This window comes from Bos grunniens, chromosome 11, assembly GCF_055505025.1.
Source record: "Bos grunniens cultivar Pamir isolate PY7600 chromosome 11, Bosgru_T2T1.0, whole genome shotgun sequence".
In the NCBI taxonomy this organism is placed as follows: Eukaryota; Metazoa; Chordata; class Mammalia; order Artiodactyla; family Bovidae; genus Bos; species Bos grunniens.
Genome location: NC_141175.1, coordinates 72,357,938 through 72,384,501, shown reverse-complemented (window position 1 = coordinate 72,384,501; position 26,564 = coordinate 72,357,938). Strand labels below are relative to the sequence as shown.

At 38.0% G+C, this 26,564-nt stretch overlaps 1 long non-coding RNA gene across 6 annotated transcripts in view; it reads left to right on the top strand.

The window, feature by feature from the left end:
* The window catches only part of LOC147363325 (uncharacterized), a 376,602-nt gene that overhangs the window by 107,080 nt on the left and 242,958 nt on the right, over positions 1 to 26,564 (top strand). Inside the window, exon 2 of one of the 6 annotated variants that reach the window (XR_015136970.1) lies at positions 14,072 to 14,227. The exons of the other annotated variants lie outside the window; for them this stretch is intronic. This is a non-coding gene — a long non-coding RNA (uncharacterized LOC147363325). The remainder of the gene's footprint in view (positions 1 to 14,071; positions 14,228 to 26,564) is intronic. 6 annotated transcript variants of the gene reach the window in all.

Genomic DNA, 26,564 nt, shown 5'->3' with positions numbered 1-26,564 from the left:
TTTCCAGGCTTCAAGTTTATGTGTCTGCAGCATTTTCACTTCACAACTACCAGCTCTTCTTTTACAATGAGGCCTGTGACACATGTCAGTTTAAATAAATGAGTGTTTCCGTTTCCACTGGCTCATTCCTTCACATGTTTATTTAGCACCGGCAGTGAACCTGGCAGGGTATCAGGTGCTGTGCTAGATACTGAAGTTTCAAAAACAACAACAACAAAAATATGCTCTTTCTTTAGCTAGGCAGGAGACGTTTAGGTCATTACATATTGCTAGAGCAAACTTATTTATGAGTAGCTGAGGATTATAAGACCCAACAATTGACCCTGGTGGAATCTTTCAAAGCACAATTTAGATTCAGCAACTCAATAGCAAAAAGGGAAAGCATTTGAAAGGAAATGGCATGAGCAAAGGTCCAGAGGCTGGAGCAAGTACTGGAGCAAGTATCCTCAGGGAGCAGCCAACTAATGGCTGCCTAGAGAGTACCTGTTAAGAAGAAGCAGGAAAGTGAGAGTAAAACAGGACCAATAGGGGTACTGTGTATAAAAGGTTAGAAGCAGAAATCATTCCCTAGGCAAAGGGAAGTCATTGAATTATTTCAAGGAGAGCAAGTATATTGTCATATTTGTAGTTCAAAAAATCACTCTAGGAGAATTGGGAGGGTGACTTAAAAATGGTAAAGACTAGAGACAGAAAGTGGAGAAGGCAATGGCACCCCACGCCAGTACTCTTGCCTGGAAAATCCCATGGACGGAGGAGCCTGGTGGGCTGCAGTCCATGGGGTCGCTGGGAGTCGGACACGACTGAGCGACTTCACTTTCACTTTTCCCTTTCATGCATTGGAGAAGGAAATGGCACCACACTCCAGTGTTCTTGCCTGGAGAATCCCAGGGATGGGGGAGCCTGGTGGGCTGCCGTCTATGGGGTCGCACAGAGTCAGACGCGACTGAAGCGACTTAGCAGCAGCAGCAGCAGAGACAGAAAGACAAGTGAAAATTGTGATAATCCAGAAAAGAGATTCTGGAGGCCTGAACTAAGGCAGTGGCCATGGAAACAGAGCAGGGGAGAGAAAGTATTCAAGTTGTTCTGAAGGGGACCCCAGACTGATGGACTGATTGGATAAAACGTAAGGGAGAAGACGCAGCCAATGGTGATTCACAGATATTGGTGGTGAGGTGTCTTTCTCAAGGAGAAGTTGTTTAGAAAGAGAGAACAGCTTCATTTTTGGACAATGAGTTTGAGATATGATCAAGCAACCAAGTAAGACTGTTCTTTAAGGATTGGGTAGTGACCTATTTGCCAGTAGAAGTGGCAGATATGACACATAGTGTTAGACACTATTTATTTTCCTTCTTGTTTAATTTTCCTAAGAGCTTTAGAAAGTAAGGAATATGATATCTATTTTTCAGAGGAGATGGTTGAGGTTCAGGGAAATTTAAGTAACAATGTTATAGAAGGATTAAGTGGCAGTCCCAGGATTTTAATCTATATCTACTTAACTTCATTGTATCTTAGTTAATCTCCTATGTTGACTTACCTTTTCAATAGGAATGAAACACTTCTGTGTTAATATGTCAGCTGACCGGCCTGATTGGACGTTATGTTTAATATTGTTGTATCTTTGCAAAAGAAACCATTAAGTAGTGGTAAGACTTTTTTCTTTTTAATGGTATTGCCTAATGACCACACATAACATCCTGTGTAATGTAAAAGTACTTAAGGTAAGAGTAGTTTAAATGCAAGATAAAATGCAGAAATAAAAAAGAAAATGGAGAGGGAAATAAATGCAATTAAAAAAAATTTTTTTGTAATAGAATATATGACAATATAAATGAAATCATCTCTCCTCTAAGTGGCTGTGAGGAGAGCACTTGGGACCCACTTTTTCTGGTCTTCCCAGGCCGTAATACCAACCACAAGCTGAATTCTGTAATGTTTTGGGTTTCTTTATTAATCTTTGTAGGTTGAAGGGAATATATTGTGAAAATAAGCAGAAAAGGTGCATATGACTGGCATCATTCAGCATAAAATACTTAGCATGCTATGTCCACTTTGGGCATCAGTGGCCTTGCCACTTGCAGGGCAATTAGATAGGTTTTCCTCTCTCCTTTTGAATTTAGACTGTTCATGAGATACGATGATTACCTTCAGGTGGTTTTGTGTGCTTGTGAGGATGTATTTTCCAACAAGTATTTGCTGAATATGTTGAGAAACAAAAAAGCCAACTCCCAATGATATGTCCTCAATGGAGACTGGATATCAAAAACCGTGCCAGACTGCTCAGCTAGAGCCTGACAGCACTCTGCCTCTGCTCCAGCCTCAAATGATACTTTAGTAACACATTAAATCCATCAGACTTTGGAAATGCACAAATGGATACTATTCTGTTTACTGAGTACTTCCAGGAGAAGAGACATGGTCCCTGGAGTGAGACCATCTCCCATGAGGTGGGTGGGGTCTGACACTGTGGAGAGGTCATGGTGCTCTCAGAGCCGGGGTGGGAAGTAGGGGGTCCAAGGTTCTCTGCAGGAGGGTCTCACTGTGGCAATCTGATTGGAAGTGGAGCTCTGGGGACCTGTCTTAAAGTTGGGTCTACTTTTTATACATAACAGGGTATTTTCATTAAGAGTGTGTATATTTAGAATAATTGATAGGAGGGACTCGTGGAGACCAACCCCACTTCTGCTTGTACGTGTACACACACACACAGGACTATGTGCAATTCAGAATGGGAGAAACATTAGAAACTGGAGTGTGTCCATGGGTAGACTCTATAAAAATTAAAATATATCCAGTCCTTTCCTGTTGGACTTCAAGAAAAATTACATGTATTAAATTCTGTTGGAAATTCTCTAATTTACTCCTTGTACGTTCCTCCAGTCACTCAGTAAAATCTGAAATCTCTTGACAGATCTGTGTGGTGATGGAGGTAGAATGAGGAATGGCAATAGAAAGGGAAATCAGTAGGGTGACCACATACTTTGTTTTTCAGCCAGAGACAATTTTACAGGAAGAAAGGAAGTGCTATTAATAAATATGCCAAGACAACTGGCAAAAACCAGGTTGACCAGCATGTATGATCATCTTAAAAATGAGGCATGCCTGTTTGGGGATGGTGGCCCTGCAGAGACGTTGTCTTGTTCCAGCCTTGTGTGGGAGCGTTCTGAGTCTGGAAGTCCTAGGCTGTGAGCAGCAGTGAAGAAATGGATCAGTGGCTTCACAGAGAGCAATGGTAGACAAAGGATCATGGTGATCAAAGCTAACCCCTCTTCTCATTCACTTTCTCTTGCGTGGTAAGTCACTTTAGTTGTGTCCAACTCTTTGTGACTGAATGGACTGTAGCCCTCCAGGCTCCACTGTCCATGGGATTCTCCAAGCAAGAATACTGGAGTGAGTTGCCATACCCTCATCCAGGGAATCTTCCAGGCCCAGGGATCGAACCTGTATCTCTTACATCTCCTGCATTGGCAGGTGGGTTCTTTACCACTAGCACCATCTGGGAACCCCTTATCTATTCATATACTAAAGGAACCATTCAGGATTTGTCTCTCTATGACTTGTTTTGTTAGGCATAATGCCCTCAAGGTCCATCCATATTGTAGCAAGTGGCAGGATTTTCTTCTTTTTATGGCTGGATAGTATTCTACTATATATCTATATCTATATGTTCTTTTCAAATATATATTAATATGTTTACTCATCTGTTAGTTTCCATGTTTTGGCTATTGTAAATAATTCTGCAGTGAACATGATCTACAGATATCTTTTGGGGTTAGTAATTTTATTTCCTTTGGATATATACCCAGAATTATAATTATTGGATAGTATGGCAGTTCTGTTTTTAATTTTTTGAGAAACCATACTGTTTTCTACAGTGGCTGCACCAGTTTACATTCCCACCAACTGTTCATAAGCGTTTCTTTTCTCCACATCCTTTTCTCTTCCATACAGACAAATACTGTATGATAACACTGATGTGGTATCTAAAAAATATCTCATAGGAAGAGATCCAGCTTGTGGTTGCTGGAGGCTGGGGATGAAGGTAGGGAAATTGGGTAAAGGTGGTCAAAAGATACAAACTTATAAAACAAATAAGTTCTGGAGATGTAATATGTAGCATGGTGATTATAGTTAACAATAGTGTATATATGGAAGTTGTTAAGAGAATTCTTATCACAAGGAAGAGTAATTTGTGTCTATGTGAAAGATGGATGTTAACTAAATTTACTATAATCTTACTATATATGTGTGTATTAAATCGTTATGTTGTACACCTTAAACTTATGTATCAATTATACCTCAAATAAATTGGACAAAAAATATACTAAAAGGAAGTCAACTTTATATGGATGACAAAGGAAAGAGCTATGGTGAAAACCTTAAATAAGTGACCAGGTAGGCCAGGAAGTAAGAAAAAATACTTCTATAGAAACCCTCATTGCACTCAGTTCAGTTCAGTTCAGTCACTCAGTCGTGTCCGACTCTTTGCGACCCCATGAACCGCAGCACGCCAGGCCTCCCTGTCCATCACCAACTGCCAGAGTCTACCAAAACCCGTATCCACTGAGTGGGTGACAGATTCTAAAAATAGGATGAAGGAAAACCATTCCTTACACAAGTTTTTTTTTTTTTTTTTAATCACTTATTCCCCAGAGACAGCGAATGATCTGTGGTTTTTGAGAAGTTGGTGGTTTAGTGGAGAAGTTGATAAACCGTGCACAAATCTCTTCTCTCCTTTCTCAGTAGGTGCCAGGGGTACTGGAGCATTTGGCAGGTGGGTCCTGCCATCTGGTGACCCTGTGGGAGTATGTTCACCCTCCACTTGCTGCTTTAAAGGAAAATACTTGTAACTTTCTTGCTAAAATAGACAATTCCATTCTTGGAGGTAGAGCCTGTCTCAGCAAGATATTATTTTGCTTCCTTGAGTTTAGATTCCAGAAATGGCTATAAAACTATCATTTATAAGAACATGCCACTGTGATTTAAATAGACAGAGGTCATTATAGTGATTCAGTGTTCCAATCATCTTGATAATGGATCCTAATTATTATACTCTTTTAGTACCTAAAAACAATTGCAAACTAGAATGAAAACCATTTGAAGAACAAGATTCTGATAGTATTCTATTTTTAATCACAAATCTGATTTTCTTTTGAAGAAAATAAATTAGAACTGCTAATTATGCAAATCACAGATGACCTTGGGGCTGTAAGATGGACTGCAGAGGCGATGCTGTTGTTAGCAATTTAAGGTTTATAGCTCTGAGATTTGTAGAAGAATCTATTGGGAGAATAAGTCCCAGTTGCCAAAATCAGAGATTAAAAAGTGATTAGATTTTTTTCTTCTTTGAAAACTGAGATCCAAATTCAGTCTTCTTACTTATCCTTAAGGGAGCTTTCACTCATCAGCCCTTGCTTGCTTACTGTCTTTCTAATAGTGCTTCTGGCTAGAGACTCAAAGACAAGAACTTGGGAAAGGGCCACTGTCACCTCAGTTCAGTTCAGTTGCTCAGTCGTGTCCGACTCTTTGTGACTTAAGTCACCTGGCACCTGCTAATAAAGAAGAGACACTTGTGTTAGGAACCAGGGCCTCTCAGCAAGGGGAAGGGCAGACTTCCCAGCCTAACCCGAATCCACTCCAATGATTGATTTCCTACTGAGACTGCCACTTAGCCTCTTTCCTTTCTCTTTTTGCTCCTGCTTCTTTCTAAAATGTTAAGTTTGGGTTTGGGGGCACTCTGTCTTCAATCCTTGTATTTTATTGCTTATTCATTGCTTAGCTAGTGACAGCCCATCTTTTCTTGCTGCTGCCGCCACTGTTGTTTCTGAACTTCTCTCTTTTTCCCTTCTGTTTTTCCTTCTGCATCAGGTACTTCCAGGCCTCTCACTACTTCACTATTGAATCTACTTCTAAACTCACAGGAGTATTCAGGATTGGAGTATGATTCATCATACATAGAACTTGAAATGTTTGGTGCACCCAAGAATTACATAACTTCTTAAAGTTATCTGAAAGGCTCTAATGAGCTTCTCTGACTCTGTCTTAGTCTGTCATTGTCCCTCCCCTGTCTCCGTCTCCATTTGTCTCACTGTCAATATACAGCTTGCTGGGTATTCAAACAAATGCAAGTTTTAATATTTTTGGAACTGATTGTACTTTCCACATAAATAATCATCCCACCAAGATGTTGAAGAAATGTAGACCTTCCAATTAATAATATGCTGGTCTCTCTTGATTATTCTTTTTCTATGAAATTTACAGTTAGTTCTAAATCCATCTCCCTATTAGGGCTGATTTAAATACCTGCCATTTGCACAACTCCTTCCTCTTTTAGAGAAATCTTAGTTTGTCAAAAGTCCTTCCAGTCACTTGGCTGTTCTCCAAAACAGTGACAACACTTTTGCTAGCACATTAGAATCACCTGGCTGGGGAACTTTTAAAAACTGATACTTAGGTTACCTGCAACATCATTCTCGGAGACTGGGAGCGCAGAATCAGTTTTTATAAAGCTCCCAAGGTGTCTACTAATTGAAACTAATATGGAGACCCACTGTACCTGAAAATATCTTACAACTAACAGTTGCCTGGGCCACTCAATGTGCCTCTAAACATAGCTGGAGCCTATTAAGTCCACAGAGCTAGGGGTCATCCCAGGCTTGGGATCAATCTTGTCTTAATTCACTATGATTTGGGGTGACATAATTGATGCATCTGAACTGTGGTGTTGGAGAAGACTCTTGAGAGTCCCTTGGACTGCAAGGAGATCCAACCAGTCCATTCTGAAGGAGATCAGCCCTGGGGTTTCTTTGGAGGGAATGATCCTAAAGCTGAAACTCCAGTACTTTGGCCACCTCACGCGAAGAGTTGACTCATTGGAAAAGACTCTGACACTGGGAGGGATTGGGGGCAGAAGGAGAAGGGGACGACAGAGGATGAGATGGCTGGATGGCATCACTGACTCGATGGACGTGAGTCTCGGTGAACTCCGGGAGTTGGTGATGGACAGGGAGGCCTGGCGTGCTGTGATTCATGGGGTCGCAAAGAGTCGGACATGACTGAGCGACTGATCTGATCTGAAGGAGCACAAAGGCAATGCTAATAAAAGTTAATATTATTATTTGCTCACTATATGCCACTTATGTTATCAACTTCGTTTGCAGTCTCTTCATTGCAACCCCCACACATATTGTTCCATACTTCTCTAAGCTTCAACTTCTCCATCTAAATAGATGGAGAAGTTGAAGCTTAGAGAAGTAAAGTAACATGCCCAAGACCATAAAGTTAATACATGAGAGATCTTAATGTGTTCTGATGATGCAGCCATGCACTGTATTGACTTCCTACATATATTATTCTTAGAATAAAGTCACTCTGATCCAGTGGCCCAGGAGAGTAACTAGTTAGTCATCATAGCTCCCTGGTCCCTATGCCTTCTCCACTGCACACTTCCCATCCCTTGGACTTGCCTAGTTCAAGGTTTTGACCACACCCAGTCCTGTTGCTCTGTACCTTCCATATCCAGATGCTGCTCAATTCCTAATCCTTACACCTGACCATTAATAGTTCACTTGGCTTTCATGAGTCAGTCTCTATTTGTTTGGAAGAGTCACAGGACGCTGGGCCTACTGCTGATGTTGGTTCATACTCTTAACATTGCCCTTGTGCAAATATGCTCCATTCACTAAAATTTAACAAGATCACATTTTCACATTGGTTTCAGTAATCAACTTCACAGAGAGCAAAGATCTAGCAATTTCTTTTAACTCAGTAACATATGATTCCCTCTTCCATCTGTATTCTTTGTCATTATCCCAAAGGAACAATTTCATAATATCTACATTAAGAACTCTTAAGATTGGGGTGCTCTGTTTATGAAAGAGAATATTTTAAGGCAGTGTTTACCATACTTCAAATGAAATAGACTTGCAGGAAAATAAGATTCCTTCAAATCATCTGTTCTAAGCCTCTCTAATCTCATGACATTTTAATGCAAACTATAACAATGTTTTCTCCAAATTCTTTATGGTTAATGTTGTTTAAATTATTCTCTATTAGATAGCTTATGGAAATACATTCTCCTATATAAAAATGGGAGAATTTTTAGCAGTAGACTGCATTTAATACATTAGATTTAATAAACAAAGTCACATTTGTATGTGGAGCATTTTCCCAGAACATAATCAAGGATGACAGGTTGGTTATGAGGAGCTCAGTTCCTTGATGTATGTATCAGCTTAAGAGCTTGTCACCAACCTTGATGCATTAATTCTGGTACTTTGTGCAAGTGAAACTTTCTGTTGTCTGCGAAACACTGAGCCATTTAACACACGACAAGCTTTTCGATCATGCTGTTCCTGTGACTGCACATTCTGAATACAAAAATACCTCTGCAGTGGTTGCTGGAATCAGAATATTAACATGAGAGCTGTTTTCTGCACTACCATGTCAAGCTGTGTCTAGGAAACATGTGTTTGGTGCTCATAATCTCAATTCCCACAGAGTTTCTAGTGGATTTACTGGATTTCAAGATGATTTTCAGAAAATGACTTCATACCCAAGGTCAGATTGCCTTTTAGCCAATAAATGATGAGTGAACTGGCATTTTGCAAAAACCTGCTCTAGATAATGGGTTCTCTCTGCCCTGCTAACTGCCCTGGCTAGATAATTAGACTTTGTGGTTAAGGTCAGATTCAAGGGAAAGAATTTACACTACGTTGCCTGAGTCTGATCTAAATTGTATGTAATGCTAAAAAATAGTAATTACCCAATGAACCTCTAATGTGCACCCAATGGTGGAGTGACTGTGAAATTTTAAATTAAGGGTAATTTTATCAGGTTAACTTGGAAACAGATTCACGAGGACTCAGAGTTCATTTTGCTTTAAATCCAACAGGCTGTTTCTATAATTTCTTATGCATTTATTATTTACAAACCTTGCTTGGTGACTTGTCATCTCAGAAAGACCAAGTAGTATATCTCTTCCCAAGGCTCACCCTGTACTACTTTGTCCAGTAAGACAAATTTATCTCTGATATGTTTTCTTTCACCTTCTTCTTACTGGAACCCTTCCTATAACTCAGAGAGCTCCCTTCCATTTCCTTCTGGTGTTTTCTTTCTGCTAATTCTAGAGAAGACTTTAGCTGATTCTAGTTTAAGTTATTTGATCCTGGAAGCAATCTATTTAAACTCAACAAATGATTAAAAATAACCATAATTTTCTCTTAATGCTTATCAAAAATAGAAAAATATTTGATGATCAGATCAGATCAGTTGCTCAGTCATGTCCGACTCTTTGCGACCCCATGAATTGCAGCACGCCAGGCCTCCCTGTCCATCACCAACTCCCAGAGTTCACTCAGACTCACGTCCATCGAGTCAGTGATGCCATCCAGCCATCTCATCCTTTGTCGTCCCCTTCTCCTCCTGCCCCCAATCCCTCCCAGCATCAGAGTCTTTTCCAATGAGTCAACTCTTCGCATGAGGTGGCCAAAGTACTGGAGTTTCCCATGTCCTAAAAACAGATGTACAAACTCTCTGGAGAGTCATAACTTGCACATATTAAAAAACTCATAAGAAAATGCAATGATATATTTGAATATAATATAATGCTGCCACTTAGGCATCTGTGACTTAGGATATACTAGTTATTTTATAGTTATTTATACTCTTTTCCTAAATACCAGAAAACCCAGATGTCCACTGAATGGGTAAGCCTATTTACCAGGCTTTGGGAAAAGAAAGTTTTATTAAAACAGAATATCAGGTGATATCAACTCTCTGAAGTGCACACACACAGTGGTCTAGAGTCCTATGATATCTTTCAGTTTCTCACAAAGCATCCTCTCTGGCATTGTGTACATTCTCTGGATGAAGAATTCTCTCCTGATTGGGGTCATTTCCCCTTGCATCCCTAGTGACTGGAGTAGCAACTATTGGCATTGTCTCAGATAACCCATCCCCACTGGTGTCATGATGCTTACAACTCCTGGGACCCTGACATCTATTAAGAAGAGGTATCTTCTGACTAGTGACTAGAAATATTAGAACATATCCAAAGTACACAATATCAAAATAGTATACAGTCATTTTCAAGAAAGGGCAATTGACATACTTATTTGAAAAAGATACACGATAGATATAGAAATCCTACTTTTTTCATTCTTTCTCAGGCTAGTCAAAATTTTATCAGAGGGCTGTTGTTCCAATCATATACCCCTGGAAAAGGCTACCATGTCACAAGTTCAGGAATTTAGCCTTAACACACAAGTTGGGAGTCATCACATTTTTTATCTGATTTATGTTCCACAAAAGCATATAAATATATCCAGTCCTTGATTTATGAAGACAACTGTGGCAGAAGATTGCAGCTGGATGGGAATAAGCATAGATGAAGAAATTTGGAGACAAAGTAGAAACTTGTGGGTACTAAGCAATGGTCCACTGAAGATTCTGAGCACATCTGGACAATGTCAAATGCAATATAGCAGAGAATAAATACTTAAGAGACATTTTAGAAATATAATCTCCATAACTGTGTGTACCAGATTTAGTATGTGAAAGAAGTAAAGAAGTCCCAGATGACTACATCATTTTCATCTGAGGTCACAAGAATTTAGGTCATGCTAAAGATACAAGATGGGAACCCTCTCCCATGTTCTTGCCTGGAAAATCCCATGGACAGAGAAGCCTGGTGGGCTATAGTCCGTAGGGTTACAAAGAGTTGAACACCACTAAGTGACTGAGCACACACACACACACACGAAATACGCATATTTGAAAGAGCTTCAAAAACAGCTTGAGTTTACAATCATAACTGGTATACTGAGTCTCAGGTAGATCTTTGTCTCTTTAGAATGGTTGGACACTATCATTTCTTTGAAGTTCAACATCAGACTAACATCTAGAACTGATTCTTGATTTCTCATTTTCTTTCATACCCACATCCAATAGATGCCAAAGTCCTATCAGTTCTCTCTCTAGAAACATCTTGCATTCATCTACTTCCTTTTACTATTTTAAACAATGCCACCATCATCTCTCTCTCAGACTACTGCAATAACTTCCTAGCAATAGCATCCCTGTTGCTTCTCAACATCCTTTCTTGAAGTGAAAGTTAAATTGCTGTTTGAAATACAAATCATTTCATGTCAAACCTCTGCTGAAACTGTTTAGTGGCTTCCCGTTTTAGGGAGAAATATGTTGACTATTTGTCATAGCCTGCACAGCATTCCAAAAAGAAACTTGTTTTGTGTCTTCTCATTTGCACTTATCTAGTACTCCTTTCTCCCTCACTCACTGTGACCCAAGCACGTTACCTTTCTTGCAGTTTCTCCTGTGCTCCAGCCACACTGCAAGTTCATTCCTTACCTATTACCTAGGCCTCAAATGCTCTACATTCACGTTGTCACATGAATGGCTCTTTGGTATCCATCCACTCTCAGTTCACATTTGAGTTCCTGATAATGAAACTAGGTCAATAATGAGACTAGGTCAAGAAAGACTAGGTCTTTCTTGACCTAGTCTTGTTGTTTAGTTGCTCAGTCATGCCCATATCTTTGCGATTCCATGGACTGAAGCACTCCAGGCTTCCCTGTCCTTCACCATCTCCCGGAGTTTGCTCAAACTCATGTCCATTGAGTTGCTGATGCCATCCAACCATCTCATCCTCTGCCATCCCTTCTCCTTTTGCCTCAATCTTTCCCAGCCTCAGGGTCTTTTCCAGTGAGTCAATTCTCATCAGGTAGCCAAAGTATTAGAGCTTCAGTTTCAGCATCCGTCTTTCCAATGAATATTCAGGACTGATTTCCTTTAGGATTGACTGGTTTGATCTCCTTGCAGTTCAAGGGACTCTCAAGAGTCTTCTCCAACACCACAGTTCAAAAGTATCAATTCTTCAGTGCTCAGCCTTCTTTATGGTTCAACTCTCACATTCTAGTCTACAGAGTCCCTTATCAATCTGACAGTCTTCTTGTTTTTTTTTGTTTTTTAATTTTAGCTTACCAATTCATAAAAAATAACTTTTTCAAAAAAAATTTAAGTGTATGTGTAGTCATTTAAAATCTCTTTTCCATGATCAAAATATTGAGTTCCATAAAAGTATGGATCTTGCCTCTTTGTTTACTGTTGCAACACGGAACATGGAACAGTGTCTGGCATAGAGTCAGTGCTCTATAAACATTTGTCGAATGAATGAATGATAAAATGCATGAGTTAGGACAAATCTAAGCAGAATGAAAGGATGCTGAGAAAGTATCCACAGGCTTTTCTAGACTAACTTCAGGTGCCTGTTTTGACTTACAGTTACGATAAGAGGTCTTTCTGAGCCTTTATGCCATGAGAAGCAACAGGAGATAAGAACAACCAGCTGCCCAGTGGAAAGAGGGTAGGGATTAAGTTAAGCAATTGCTTGTCACAGAAAACACACTGAGCCTGTCTGGCTCTTGTCTTTCACTCATGGATTCGCATAGCCAAAGTTACCAACATTCTCAAATTCTTTTAGACACTTAACATTTGCTTTACCAGGAACCAAATAAGACAATTTTAAAATATTGCCAATTGATGTCATTATAAATTTATGATGTCAGCCTTCAGCTGGGTCCTTATGCTGCTTGTAAATTTTTTGCTCCACTTTAGTATCTTCTCTCACTTGATTTCACTGTGGATGAGGAAGTTCTAGCATTTCTATATAGGGTGAACATAAGGTTGATAATCTGTTTGGAAATAGAAGTTAGGAGACTTGTCTTGAATTTTTTGCTTGCATAATAGCATTCTGTGTTTATTTAGTTTGCATATTACAGATTTAGGAAAATAGCAAAAGTTTCTAAAGTTACTTTTAGTACTTTAAGATTGAAAGACAGTTCATAGTCAGTATCTGTTGTTATTACTATTATTACCTGAACTTTATATGGATATAGGATAGATATTATAGAGAGCTAAAATTTATTCTATCCAAGCTACCACTTGGAACCACAACTGTAGGTTCTCCAAGTGGTTACATTTCTCTTAGGTCCTCATACTCCAATAGTGAGCTTATGTTTCCTAAAATATAGTTAACAATCACTTAGCACATATTTATTGAACTATTATTATGCTCTAGGCAATGAGATATTCTGTAAAGACATAAGGTATAAGTGCATAAATGCTCAAACCCCATTTGTCCTACTTGTGAAATTACCTGTTTTTGGTTTTTTACTTTGCAGTGTACCACGTTACCACTTGTCTAAGAAATCTTCCGTACTCTATAAGACAAGTCTGTCCAAATGTAATTTGATGCTATTCCTTATCTCCTTTGAAATCATTTCCCATCAATTATCCCATCTGTGTTGTATTTTCAATCTTTCCCTTTTCATTAATTTCTTCCTCTGGGTTTTCCCTAAGTGTTCCTTCCCTGGATCTTCCTCCGCACTTTCCAGGTGGCTCAGATGGTAAAGAATCTGCCTGCAGAGCAGGAGACCTGGGTTTGATCCTTGGGAGGGAAGATCCCCTGGAGAAGGGAATGGTTATCCACTCCAGCCAGTATTCTTGCCTGGAGAACTGCATGGAGAGAGGAGTTGATGGGCTACAGTCCATGGGGTGTCAAAGAGTTGGACATGACTCAATGACTAACACATTCACTTTTTTTCCTCTGGGTCTTACAGATATGGTCAACTTGTAAATGTTGTACAGATGATCTCCTGTTGCTATATGCTCATTACCAATTCACTTCTTAATGCACCTTAATCTGTTGAGAAATTATTGAAAGTATCATTAATAACTTTTACCCTAATTCTCCTTGACTTTTCTGTGTAAAATGACTGTTGACTCAGTCCCTCGTTTTTTGCAGTTCTCTCTTCTTTGACTCAAATTGTAAAGTTCACTTATTTGTCCATAAGATAATCCTTTGCTAGAGGCCAGGAACAATTACTAGTTCTTGGTGAAATAATGATGAACAGGATAAACTATGTAGCCTTATAAGGAGAAGGATAAAATATAATGAATATAATATTATAATCAATATGATAAATGTTTTCATTGCAGTACATATGAAGTGTTGTAAATGCAGAGAAGAGTAGGCTGTGTGTTTCTGTTATTCTAGAAAGCAGCCCCCTCCAAGAAATACCAGCTTTCAAGGTGATGCAGGAGTGAGAGGAGGGTTTCTCAAGATTAATGATGCAGCAGAAGCAAAGAGGTATGAGAGCATACTGAATTCAAGGATTAATAATTGAAAATCCCCTAAAAATGAAACTGGAAGGTAAGCAAGAGCCTGGTTATGGAGGGGATGTGTGGCCTGTTAGAACACATGGGCTAGAGCAGGTGGGAGCTACAGAGACACTGAGTGCATCTCAGGTTTGCATCTTACATCATTCTGCCCGTGGGGTAAAAGATTGAATATAGTTAAGAGAAAGAAGGGGGGAAAATGACTAGTATGAAGATAGGAAAACCAGTACAAATAGGCATTCTGAGAACTAGTAATGCCTCCTATGGTTTTGGAGAGGGAATACGTAGGGTTGGAATGATTCTGATAGAACAAGACCAGAAGAATCTATGACTGGTCTTAACTAGTTCCAGATTCCCTTTCCAACTTCAATTCTGGCCTTTCCTTTCCTATAAAACCTCTGCTTTGGCCAGTGTTCCCCCACATGGATCCTTCTCTCCCCTGTATCTCTTGTACCCCAAGAAGAATTCTCATCCTCTAGCTTACGGTTAACTATCTCTAGGGAAGCTTCCATGGTTCTGATTCCCTCAATAGCTAGTATAGCACTCATAACTTTGCAGAATATTCTATGATTGGTGCATCTATATGTGTTACAGTTAGTTGATTTTTTTCAAACTGTGATCCCCGAGCATAGTTCTTGGAACATTGTAATGCTGCAATAAATATTTCTTAAATTGAACATTTTTTATTTTGAATATGATGACATTATATTGGTGAATATTTTAGGGAATAATAAAAGTAAAAATCTTGGAAATAATTGAAATAAAGAAAAAGCAAGATGGGATATCATAAGGTAACATGTATATGGCTAATATTGTAAATTATTAGGTAATCAGATGGCAGATGCCTCAACCACCCATGATTTGATAACCTTTCAACAAAATTTCAATTTCTTCTACAGCCTGGATGGTGATGTTACTCAGTCTATGAATAGCTGTCTAAGTCACACGGGGATTAAGAATTGCACTTTGGCTATCATAACAGCCTTAGAAGGAAATCTGCAATTAGTAGCATGGATGCCTCAGAGTCACATAATATAAAACCTTGGAATGATTTATGGGCTGACAATTGGACTTTAATAATCTCTGGAGCTTTCAGAAATGTGCATTCAATCAGGTCTAAACTACTTCTAGGGAGATGATAAACACCAAGCCGGGATAGTTAGACAAATGACTGAGAGGCTCAGGAAATCATTATTTTGCAGTTAAAAATCAATCAGCCCTTGCCTATCCTTTTGGGGTATGCCAGGTACAGAAGACAGGCTCCATATCTCTGCATCCCTCTATTTGCCTGTATACCCCTCAGTCTTATAGCATATAGTTAGTACTCTTGGCCTACTGGTTATCAGTATCTCCTTTAGCATAAAGAAAAGAAAGCAACTGGCTGCCAATATATTTTAAATTCAGTAGTTAGCAACCAGAAAAAAACATAGCCCAACTGTTGTAATTACTTAGGTAGAAAATTCATTAGTAGTAAAGCCTTTAAAAGTTCAAACAAGGTACCAAACTTGAGAAATGGGATGCTTGTACCAACATTTAAATTCCATCCCTAGTGCCTAAGCACTGCTTACTTAGGTGTGTTAGCTGTCACTGCATATTAGAGTATACAGCGACCTTACTCCTATTCTTGATTGCTTCTTGAACAGGAACAGGTTTGCTAAGATAAATAATTGTCATCTTCATAAATATGAGGAGAAAGAAATAGCAACCCATTCCATTATTCTTGCCTGGAAAATTCCACGGACAGAGGAGCCTAGTGGGCTGCAGTCCATGGGGTCGCAAAGAGTCGGACACGACTTAGTGACTAAGACCTTATAAATATGACTGGCACGTGTGATAATGAAATGAATGCTGACAGGTGTCAGTGGTTAAGTTGTGTTTTTAATTGGTTTTTGAGAAACTTGTGACATATTCCTGAAAATACAGAAAAGCACAAGAAACATTTTTATAAATATATTGAATAAATACATTTGAGTAGGTAGAGTTACCTGTGTGACATAGAAATAGGGTCACCTGAGAACACCTTCTCTCTAACATTCTACTTGGTTTCACACGTGGGTCTATACCCACTGATGGAGTTTCTTTTTTAGAGCAAATGACTTCGCACATGAAGACCAAGTGTCATATGTTGGCAAGGAAAACAAATTTGTATACATGCTTTTCACTATGTTTGTCAAGGTGTCCAAGTGAAGTATATAGGCATGAAGAGTGTGTGTGTGTTTGTGTATGCTCAGCCATGTCCAGCCCTTTGGAACCCATGGGCTGTAACCCACCGGCTTCTCTGTCCGTGGGATTTTTCCCAGCAAGAATATTAGAGTAGGTTGCCATTTCTTTCTCCAGGGGACCTTCCAGACTCAGAAATCAAACCCATGTCTCCTGCATTGACAGGTGGGTTCTTTACCACTAGCACCACCTGGGAATCCCAAAGGGATGAAGACAGCCCTATAAATTGTCAGATTATTATAAACTTTGTACAGATTCACCAAGGAGGAGGAATGGCCCAGGAAGAAGCCAGGAAGCAGATATTGGATGCTGATACACATACCATCAGCCCATAACCACAGTCTTCCCACCATATATTCTTGTGAAGAATTTTTTTTGCTAGATAGTTAGCAGAAATACCCACCTAAATTCCTTCATATGTTAAAGACTTGTGATTACTTTCTGGTAACTTCTTTTGTTTTCAAGACTAACTTGGATTTTTACTTTAACAAAATTTTACATTCGTGATTATATTGGAGGATAAAAATGCTTACTGTGAATTTTCTTATTTCAGGGGATCACTTAGTATAAATTAATGAGGAAATTTAGTATAAATAGCTTTTACATGTTCTATTTTCTACCCGAGAAAGAAAATAGGAAAAATGTCAAAGTTTTATTGGGGGAGATGTCAGTATTTTGGTATTGACTCAATTGTTAATGACTTGAGAGCTTGGGCTGTTAAAAGAAATTCGATTATCCTATTTATGTGTGAAAAAATGGAGGTTATCCCACTGAATCAGTTACCAAAAGAAATAATGTATTCACTGGACAGTCTGCATAGTTTTCTCTTCTTTATTGATATAGAAAAAATTTCCTCAAAAAAATCTATTCCTTTTCCATTTATACCCAAGTCAAAATAGATGGATTAAAACTTTAAAATCCCTGTGATTTTTCTTAAATGCTGTTGAATTCAAGGTTGTTTCTTTTTGGAGTGCAGGACTACACAACATTTTAAGCTAGAAATAAAGACTTTTTGAAGATAGTTGTAAGCTGTTTTCAGCTCTGACTAGCTGTTTCCCCCATGTCTCTTCAGATATAATTTCTAAGAATCAAAAATTAGTATGAGGTAAATAAAACTCAAAAAATGCATGTGTTTCTCTTTGAAGTTTATTTAGCCTAATGGAATCTATGAACCTACCTAAGCAGTGAGGATGTCATTGAAGTGAGATTCTTCATCTAAGCACCAGAAAGAAAAGGGTTTCTGAGGAGTGTAGATCGGGACCGCTATAAGGCAATGGGTTCCGTTTAAGCAGTGAAGTAGCTGAATAGCTTATTTTGGACACCCAGTCTTTGATAGTCCTCTTAGAATTTCTCTGATTTTCAGAAAACCAATGTATATTCTGTCTCTCTTCTTTGCATGATCCATGCAGAGCACTTGCAATGTCAGTTCTACAGGCAGAATAAACCTGCAGGAGCCACAGGTGTAGATTACTTGAACCTTTACATAGAGAAGCTTATAGATCTTGGATTTAAAATAAAAACTTCATCCATAATAAAGATTAACAGTTGTCAGCACTTTCGTGTTTCAGGATGCTGAGAAGCAAACACTTTTGGGATCTTGGAATTTAAAGTGACAAGAATTTCTCTAAGGGAGGCATGCTCTTCTCCTACAATGAAATGAAATCTGAGGATCTGAGAAACTACATGGGGCAAACTCTGGGGCTTTCAAAGCTATTTGGATAGATAGTATGGTACTTTGCTTTTATAGGTTGGTGCCTTGGGTCAGGTTTTCTGTATGGATGAAGATTCCGTATATAATAAAATGTGTATGTTCTTTGTTACAATCTGAGAGGAAAGGAAATTTTAAAACAGGTTGGGTTAAGGCAGATGACACAAGTGGATGTGTGATGGGAATGAGTATGATGTAGTTCTACTAAAAATGAACACAATTATTCTGGTGAAGCATGTTGCTAATGTTAACAGGTGGCATACTTTCTCTGCTGTCCCTTACTTATTAAACTTATTTATTAAACCATTACTTATTAAACCAAGCATACTTATTATGTATGGGGAATTTCCCATTGTAAGAATCATTCTCATCTAGGGTAAAAGCCAGGAACTTGCTTTTCCAGTTGCCCTTGCAGTTAACACATTGGGATGATGTGGCCTAGTATTAGTATTAGTCGCTCAGTCGTGTCTGACTTTTTGCAACCCCATGGACTGTAGCCTGCCAGGCTCCTCTGTCCATGGGATTCTCTAGGCAAAAATACTGGAGTGGGTTGCCATTTCCTTCTCCAGGGGACCTTCCCAACTGTACATAAAGGAGACTTCATTAATGTGCATTAGAAGATACCCCAGGTTAACTGTCATAGAAAACTGTCTCTTGAGCCTTTAAACTCTATACCAATTCTACACCTCTGGTTGGCCAATTGTTTGTTTCTTTATTTAGGTGTTAAGGTGAATGACCTGGGGTATTTGTTTCCATCAACCTGATTGCGAATCTAAAGGTACAGTTGAAATGTCTCTTTTTCTTGCCATCCTCAGAAAAGATTGCTGCAGATCTACTCTATGCTTCTCATTCTTTTCAATGATGTGGCCTAGACAACACCAATTAGACGTAATTCAAGCCTTCAATCTAGAGAAGAATCATAGGAAGTAGGAGGATATGCACTGAATCCTTCCTAGTGAAGATGGTGGAATGTGGTTGGCAGACATGGAGCTTTCAGAGTGCTCCACTCCAGCATTGACTGTCTGCAGGGTTTCTGCCTAGTGCAGTGGCACTGTGGTCTTCGCGAGCCAGTGGTAATGGAGAATTTGGGAACTGCTCATTTTTCTGCAGTCTTCAAACTTGATTGTCTTGTTCCCAGGATTTCCTGTAAGCTACCTAGTATCTTTGAATTCCTTCTTGGTTTAAATAAGCCAAGAGTAACTCTGTTGATTACAACCAATAACCTAATCCTGTCTAAGAGTATAGTGTTATTTCACACTGCCTTCAGGAAATCTCTGGGAACACAACTTCTTGCAAATGGAAGGTCTTTTAACAGTTACCTTGGTTAGACCCACTCCTACCATACTTCTTTTATTTTTTTTGTGAAAACAGGTTGCAGAGTCTAGGCACAGTGGCAATATAGAAAAAACAGACTGGATTTGGAGTAAAAAGAACCTGATGACTTTGGGTAAAATGTCTCTCTCTCTCAGCTTTGGCTTCTTCAAATACAGAATTGTTAGATTGGGCAAATGAAAATACAGCATGTCCCATACTTGGGACATACAATACATAATTTTTTTTAATGAAATTCCAGTTTAACTGTACATCTTGTGTTTCATCTGGTAAAGGCAGATGAAATGTACAAAGGAAAAGATAATGAATGCAAAAATATTTTTATATCACAAAATACTTTGCAGTTGTTAAGTTTATTACTATTATCTGAGGTCAAACATCTGGTTAGTAATGGCATTTTAAACTTACCTTTATAATGAGGTCTAAAGAACATAAACAACTTACAGGGGGTCACACTTAGCAATAATAAACTACCTGGTAAATGAATTAATTACTATTCTGAACTGCCATTTTAAGTAACTTAGTGTTTATAAGACAGAATGAATTGAAAATTCACTCTTCTTTTAATTGATGCCACCTGAGTATCTTTGTCAGTCACTGACATCAGTTTTGACAGTAAATTCTAGTCCGTATCCCTAGGTTTAAAATATAAACTATAGGCCAAATAGTCAAACTTTAGGGCAGACAAATTTGATTTGAATCTTTTCTTGGTCATTTTCACAGATACCTGAAAAGCCACAGAAAGATTATGGGCAGAACGGGGTTTACATATCATCCAAACCTGCTGAGAAATATTTTTCTTAAGATATAAAATAATATCTACCATTTAGCAGTGGCTTGCAAAATCTGCATGCATGAGTTGTTTGCATGTCTGAAGTTATACAGAAAGAAGCAAAGGTAAATAAAAATATGAAGTGTCAGCTTAGTTGAAAAAAGAAAAATGCATGTAGTCCTGTCTAAACACCCAACACTCTTCCTCCAATTTCACTTCTGTTTACAGCTGCCTAATCTCCATTACAGAGTTGAAGATTTGTGAATTGGGGGGTTGTCTTTAAGTTCCACCTATTTTTGGGAAAAAAGCAGTCCTCTTCAAGTCAACATAAATACAGTTGTAATATTGTAGACATTGCTTTGAAATCTGGAAGAGAAGAGAGAGGGGAAAAAAGGTGACAGTACTTCTGTAATGACAGTGTCACTTGACTCATGTAAACAAGTTTGACAATGACAGATACATCTTCTTTTGAAATACTCAGCAGCCAGTGCTGTCCAAAATTTAAAGAGTAGCATTTAAAAGCATTTTTAAAGGAAATAATAATCCTACCCAAAACAAAAGAACAAAAGATTGTTTAAGTGTGAGGGTTTCGAGAGTGTGTGTATGTTTATGGTTTGGAAAAAGATCAATATTCTACTCTCCTGTCATATATGATCTGTTGGGGGTGGGAGGGAGTTGGAACATGCTGTAGCTACCTAAGAGCACTCTTACCTTTTCTCATAGCTTGTCTTTATAGGAAGTCTTACAGCCTTGACTGAGACTTAGAAAGCATGCAGTCATAGTTGTCATAATATAGTCCTGAAGAGCAAGTCTAGGAGCCTGACTGGTTGTTGACATGGTAAGTAACGAAAGTCGTTCAGTCATGTCCGACTCTTTGTGACCCAAAGGACTGTAGCCTACCAGGCTCCTCTCATGGGATTTTCCAGGCAAGAGTACTGGAGTGGGTTGCCATTTCCTTCTCCAGAGGATCTTCCCCACCCAGGAATCAAACCTGGGTCTCCCTCATTGTAGGCAGACACTTAACCTTCTGAGCCACCAAGGAAGCACTTTCTATCATGTATTCATAGACTTCCTCTATCTTCCTAAGGAAAGCAGTGGATTTTGATGAGCAAATTCTGTATTTGCCTTCATTGCTGACACGCATTTAGGCTGTCATTCTTCAACCCTTAATTTTGGTTATATCTTCACGTTAGCAGGGTTACGACCAACCAGTGAACAACTCAGAATGTACATTAAAGAGGAATTCCATTTTTAAATATATGCACAAACCTCCTAGTTTAAAATATGTTTGCAGCCCGTGATTATTCAGATATACAGGTATAGATAGGTGGGGGACTCTGATATAGACCATGACAATGACAAAGGGTATGCAATGACTGTTGGTGATCACAGCACTAAACAAAGAAGTGAAGACAGTAGGTAGATAGGAATCTCCTTTGGAAACATGAAATCCTGTGGCAGACTCATCTCCAAAATAGGAAGCCAAAGATAGCCCCTTATGGTGTTCAATTAGTTGGTATTTGTATTTGGGTCATTCCAAAAGTTTAGATGAGTATCTGAAGCTGATCTGAGCTTAAATGAAGTTCTGCTGTGGTTCCCTCTCTTACTGTAGGACAATATTTCTAGTGTGTGATCTGAGAGCCCCTGGGGAGCCTTGAAGCACTTTCAGGGGGTCTGTGAAGTCCTTTATCTCTCGACTACCACTTTGAGTCCAAATGTTTTTAGTAAGTGCCAGTCAAATAACAGATTGAATGCAGAAGCATCTAGCTGTCTAAAGCAAAATTTTGAAGAGATTTGCAAAAATTCAAACAATGCAACTTTTCTCATTGATTTTGTTTCAGAAAATGTAGTTAATTTTTCCTAAGCTGTGTTATTTTCATTAATGTGTATTTATTTTTTATTAATCTAAAAATATACCAATAATTTACTAATTAATAAGAAACTAATATTTTAGTTTCTTAGTTTTATCTTACAGTAAATTCAGTGGACCCTCTGTGTCTGTGGGTTCTGTACCCTCACGTTCCGCACCCCTGGATTTTGTTTTGCAGTCAGTTGAATCTTTGGATGTAGATCAAGGAAAGGGCGATTGTACCATGTCTTTTTATCAGGGATTTGAGCATCTCTGGATTTTGGATTCACAGGGGTCCTGGAAACAATCCCCTGGGAATACCCAGGGACAAGTATATTGATAAATATAGCCCACATAAACAAAAGCTTTTTGGACTCTTCAATAATTTTTAAGAGTTATAGTGAGGTCCAGAGACCAGAATTTGAGAACTACTATTTGAGAACAGCAGGTTATGGCAGAAAGTGAAGATGGTCTGTGAAAAGTCTGTGTGTGTATGTACTCTTCAAGGTCCTGTCACTTTCTCCTTCCTTTCAACTAGCGTTACCACCCATTTACTTTTAACTTTGCGGCTCTATTGAATTGTGGTACATTCTGCCTCGGTTTTCTAAATAATTTTGAGATAATGGTCTTCTAAAATCTGATGGGATATTTGAGGGACTAAAATCAGATGAATACCGTCAGAGACATGAATTTATAAAAGAAGCATGCTGTCAATAGAGATAAATAATAACAAGCATTCTATTATTACTATCATAAACATATCACTTTAAAATTTACATATGCAATTCAAGAGGGCAGAGATATAAAGAAATATTGTACAATAGTGATGAAAATCTCCAGTTTTTTCTTACAGATTTGTTTTCTTATCAATAGAACTAAGTAAAAATTTGTGAACTAAAATGACAATTGTATACAAACTAAAATAAGGACTTTTGATGGGAAAGAATGGGAGTAATAAGACTGACTTGGTCTTTGTTATTAACTACCTGTGATATTATGGATAAATTATTTACCTTCCCTTAGCTAGTTCACTTATTGGTAAAATAAGTTACTGGGCTAAAATGTTTTCTAAGGTTTTCCCCAACTTCTTGATTCTGTAAGTATAGGAGAATGTATCTGCTTTCTCAATAGCAAGCTTATTCTTGCTTTTCAGAATTGATTCATATTGTCTGGAAATTTAGGCTAAATCTGGAAATTGCTGTAGAAGTAGCAAATTATCATTTCAGTTGTGCAAATCTATTAAGAAAGCATCATTGTATGATGGATGTCTTCAATAAACCAACCAATGAATATAGCAACACTTCGTTTATCCCATATTCAGTTCAGTTCAGTGACTCAGTCATGTCTGACTCTTTGCAGCCCCATGAACAGCAGCACACCAGGCCTCCCTGTCCATCACCAACTCCTGGAGTCCACCCAAACCCATGTCCATTGAGTCAGTGATGCCATCAAACCATTTCATCCTCTGTCGTCCCCTTCTCCTCCTGCCCTCAATCTTTCTCAGCATCAAGGTCTTTTCCAATGAGTCAGCTCTTCACATCAGGTGGCCAAAGTATTGCAGTTTCAGCTTCAGCATCAGTCCTTCCAATGAACACCCAGGACTGATCTCCTTTAGGATGGACTGGTTGGATCTCCTTGCAGTCCAAGGGACTCTCAAGAGTCTTCTCCAGCACCACAGTTCAAAAGCATCAATTCTTCGGTGCTCAGTTTTCTTTATAGTCCAACTCTCACATCCATACATGACCACTGGAAAAACCATAGCCTTGACTAGATGGACCTTTGTTGACAAAGTAATCTCTCTGCTTTTTAATATGCTGTTGAGGTTGGTCATAACTTTCCTTCCAAGGAGTAAGCCTCTTTTAATTTCATGGCTGCAATCACTATCTGCAGTGATTTTGGAGCCCAGAAAAATAAAGTCAGCCACTGTTTCCATTGTTTCCCCATCAATTTGCCATGAAGTGATGGGACCTGATGCCATGATCTAGGAAATGAAGTGTTTCACACGCATACATTTTCCAAATAATTGACACATACCCCTTTAAGTACCAAAAATCTGTTTTCATGATTTTTTTTTTTAATTTTTTATTTTTTTTATTTTTTTATTCTTCCAATTTTATTTTATTTTTAAACTTTACATAATTGTATTAGTTTTGCCAAATATCAAAATGAATCCGCCACAGGTATACATGTGTTCCCCATCCCAAACCCTCCTCCCTCCTCCCTCCCCATTTCTCAAAGATATGTCCTGTATTCCCATTTCCTTTAAAGCACAAGTTATAAGGTTATAAACTCTCCATAATTCAGGTCTGTTGAGAGCTCTTTACTGCCCAGAGGCTTTTTGTGCATACAGGAGAACCTTCATAAACACTTCACATCTTGACTTATGGTCAATGATTTGGGCTTGTAGATTCAGTTAACAATTGTTTAATCATTAAATCATGATAATTATGTAATTAAAGAATCAATTTCTCTTCAGTGTTTAAATTCTTATTTAATTGACTAATTAAATCCTACTAAATGAAAATTACAAGTCTCTCAGGTTCTCTAACTCTTAATTTGCAAAAATATTGATTAAAATTAATTATGAAAAATATATTTTGTAAAGTTAATAAGTTTGACTTATAAAACTAATAAACTCTATTCATTTAAGTATTTCAAATACCTGTAAAGAAAATGTACATAAACCTGCAAAATAATTTCAAAAGCATAATTTAAAACAAAAATACTGCCATCAGATTGATTGTGTGTATATGTGTAAACTTAGTGTTGCAGTAATCTTATCAGTCCCCAAAGAGATTAATTCTCTTTATTAAATGGCTAATGTTAGATCAGGGATGTTTTCAAGATGATTGTATACCTGCCACTTTAGTTACAGCAAAATTATTAAGCTTTTACAGTGAAACTTTTGAATTGATGACTCGACTGGACTTCCCAGTATCAGCCAGTCACATATATTTCTATTTCTTGAAATGATAAATTTATAAGTATTACTTCATCAGAATTACAGGTCTCAAGGTCCTATAATTTATAAATAATGTGGACCTAATGTCTATGAATTAGCTTAAAGCTTTTAGGTTGGTTTACTTAGCTGTGATTATAAACCTAGGTATTAACAAAAAGTGAACAGTGCATATTTATAATTCCAATTGTGTATCATTCTGATTTTTCTGTATATATTTTTGAAAACTTGCCCTTTCTTTTGTAGAATATATATCATTAATCACTTTGATAATTTTTGTTTTTTATTTTTTTCCTTTTTACCTAGATAACTGCTCTAATTAAGTATATATCCAAACTGTCAAAAATTGGGCAGTAGGTGTACATTCATTTGCACTTCTGGAAACTTTCAAAACATCTTTCAGATTATACTATCCTTATACTGTGACAATACTCTAGTATTTCTGGGCTTCTCTTGTGGCTCAGCTGGTAAAGAATCTGCCTGCAATGCAGAAGACCTGAGTTTGATCCCTGGGTTGGGAAGATCCCCTGAAGAAGGGAAAAGCTACCCACTCCAGTATCCTGGCCTGGAGAATTCTGAGTCAATTTCACTTTCACACTACACTGTGACCACAGTAAGATACTCCAGGACCATCTTGATTTTTCTGCTTGCCAGGATATAGACAGAAAGAACTATTCTCTAATGATCCTTGATTTCTTTTAGTAGAAAATAGAATTAAAGACAAAAATCTGTGTATGAACATATGTATGAATGCTGGTGCTAGACAAAATACTGTGCTTCTGGGAAAATTCAATGATGGAGTTGTTAAAAATACATTATCTTTTAGGTCACAATTTCTCATTGATATATATTTTAAGTACATTAAGTTCTTGATATAACATACAATGTAGGCCAATACCATGTTACATTATTTCATTAACTTTTATAATAACATTAATTTTCTAGAGCAATAATTTGATTTGGAACCCATATTTGACCTATAATACCTCTTCTCTAAGTCTGCAATTTTCATATCTCATAACCCTTATTTAGGAGTCATATTATTATCAAAGTGTTATTTTGCTGCTCTGTATTATGTTAATAACTAAAGATTCTTTTAGTATAGGAGATCTTTCTATTCTCAAGTGTTCTAAGACTGCTTTGCTTTTTGAATTGATAACTCACTTCTTTTATTTATGTATGTATGTGTATATGTATATATGCTCGCTTTCACTGCAGGATCTGTCTTCTTACCTCAGTCAGTTCTAACTGGGTAGCATCCATGGAAGGTCTGACATTGATCAAGTGGTCATAGACATGGAAGGGAATGAGTTTATGGTGAGCCATAGGAAACTGACCTGCTCTCTGTTTGTGGATTAGATACACAGTTCAGCTTCCTCCTGAGTTATTTTGCCCTTTATTTTAGTTGTTGATTGGAACTGAAAAGTTGATTTGACCTTCATCACTGCAGTATGCAGGCTTACTGGATCTTGTCAGATATAAGTCAATGTTGCTCTGCTAAATAGGAGAAAACTTAAAATAAATAAGGTTT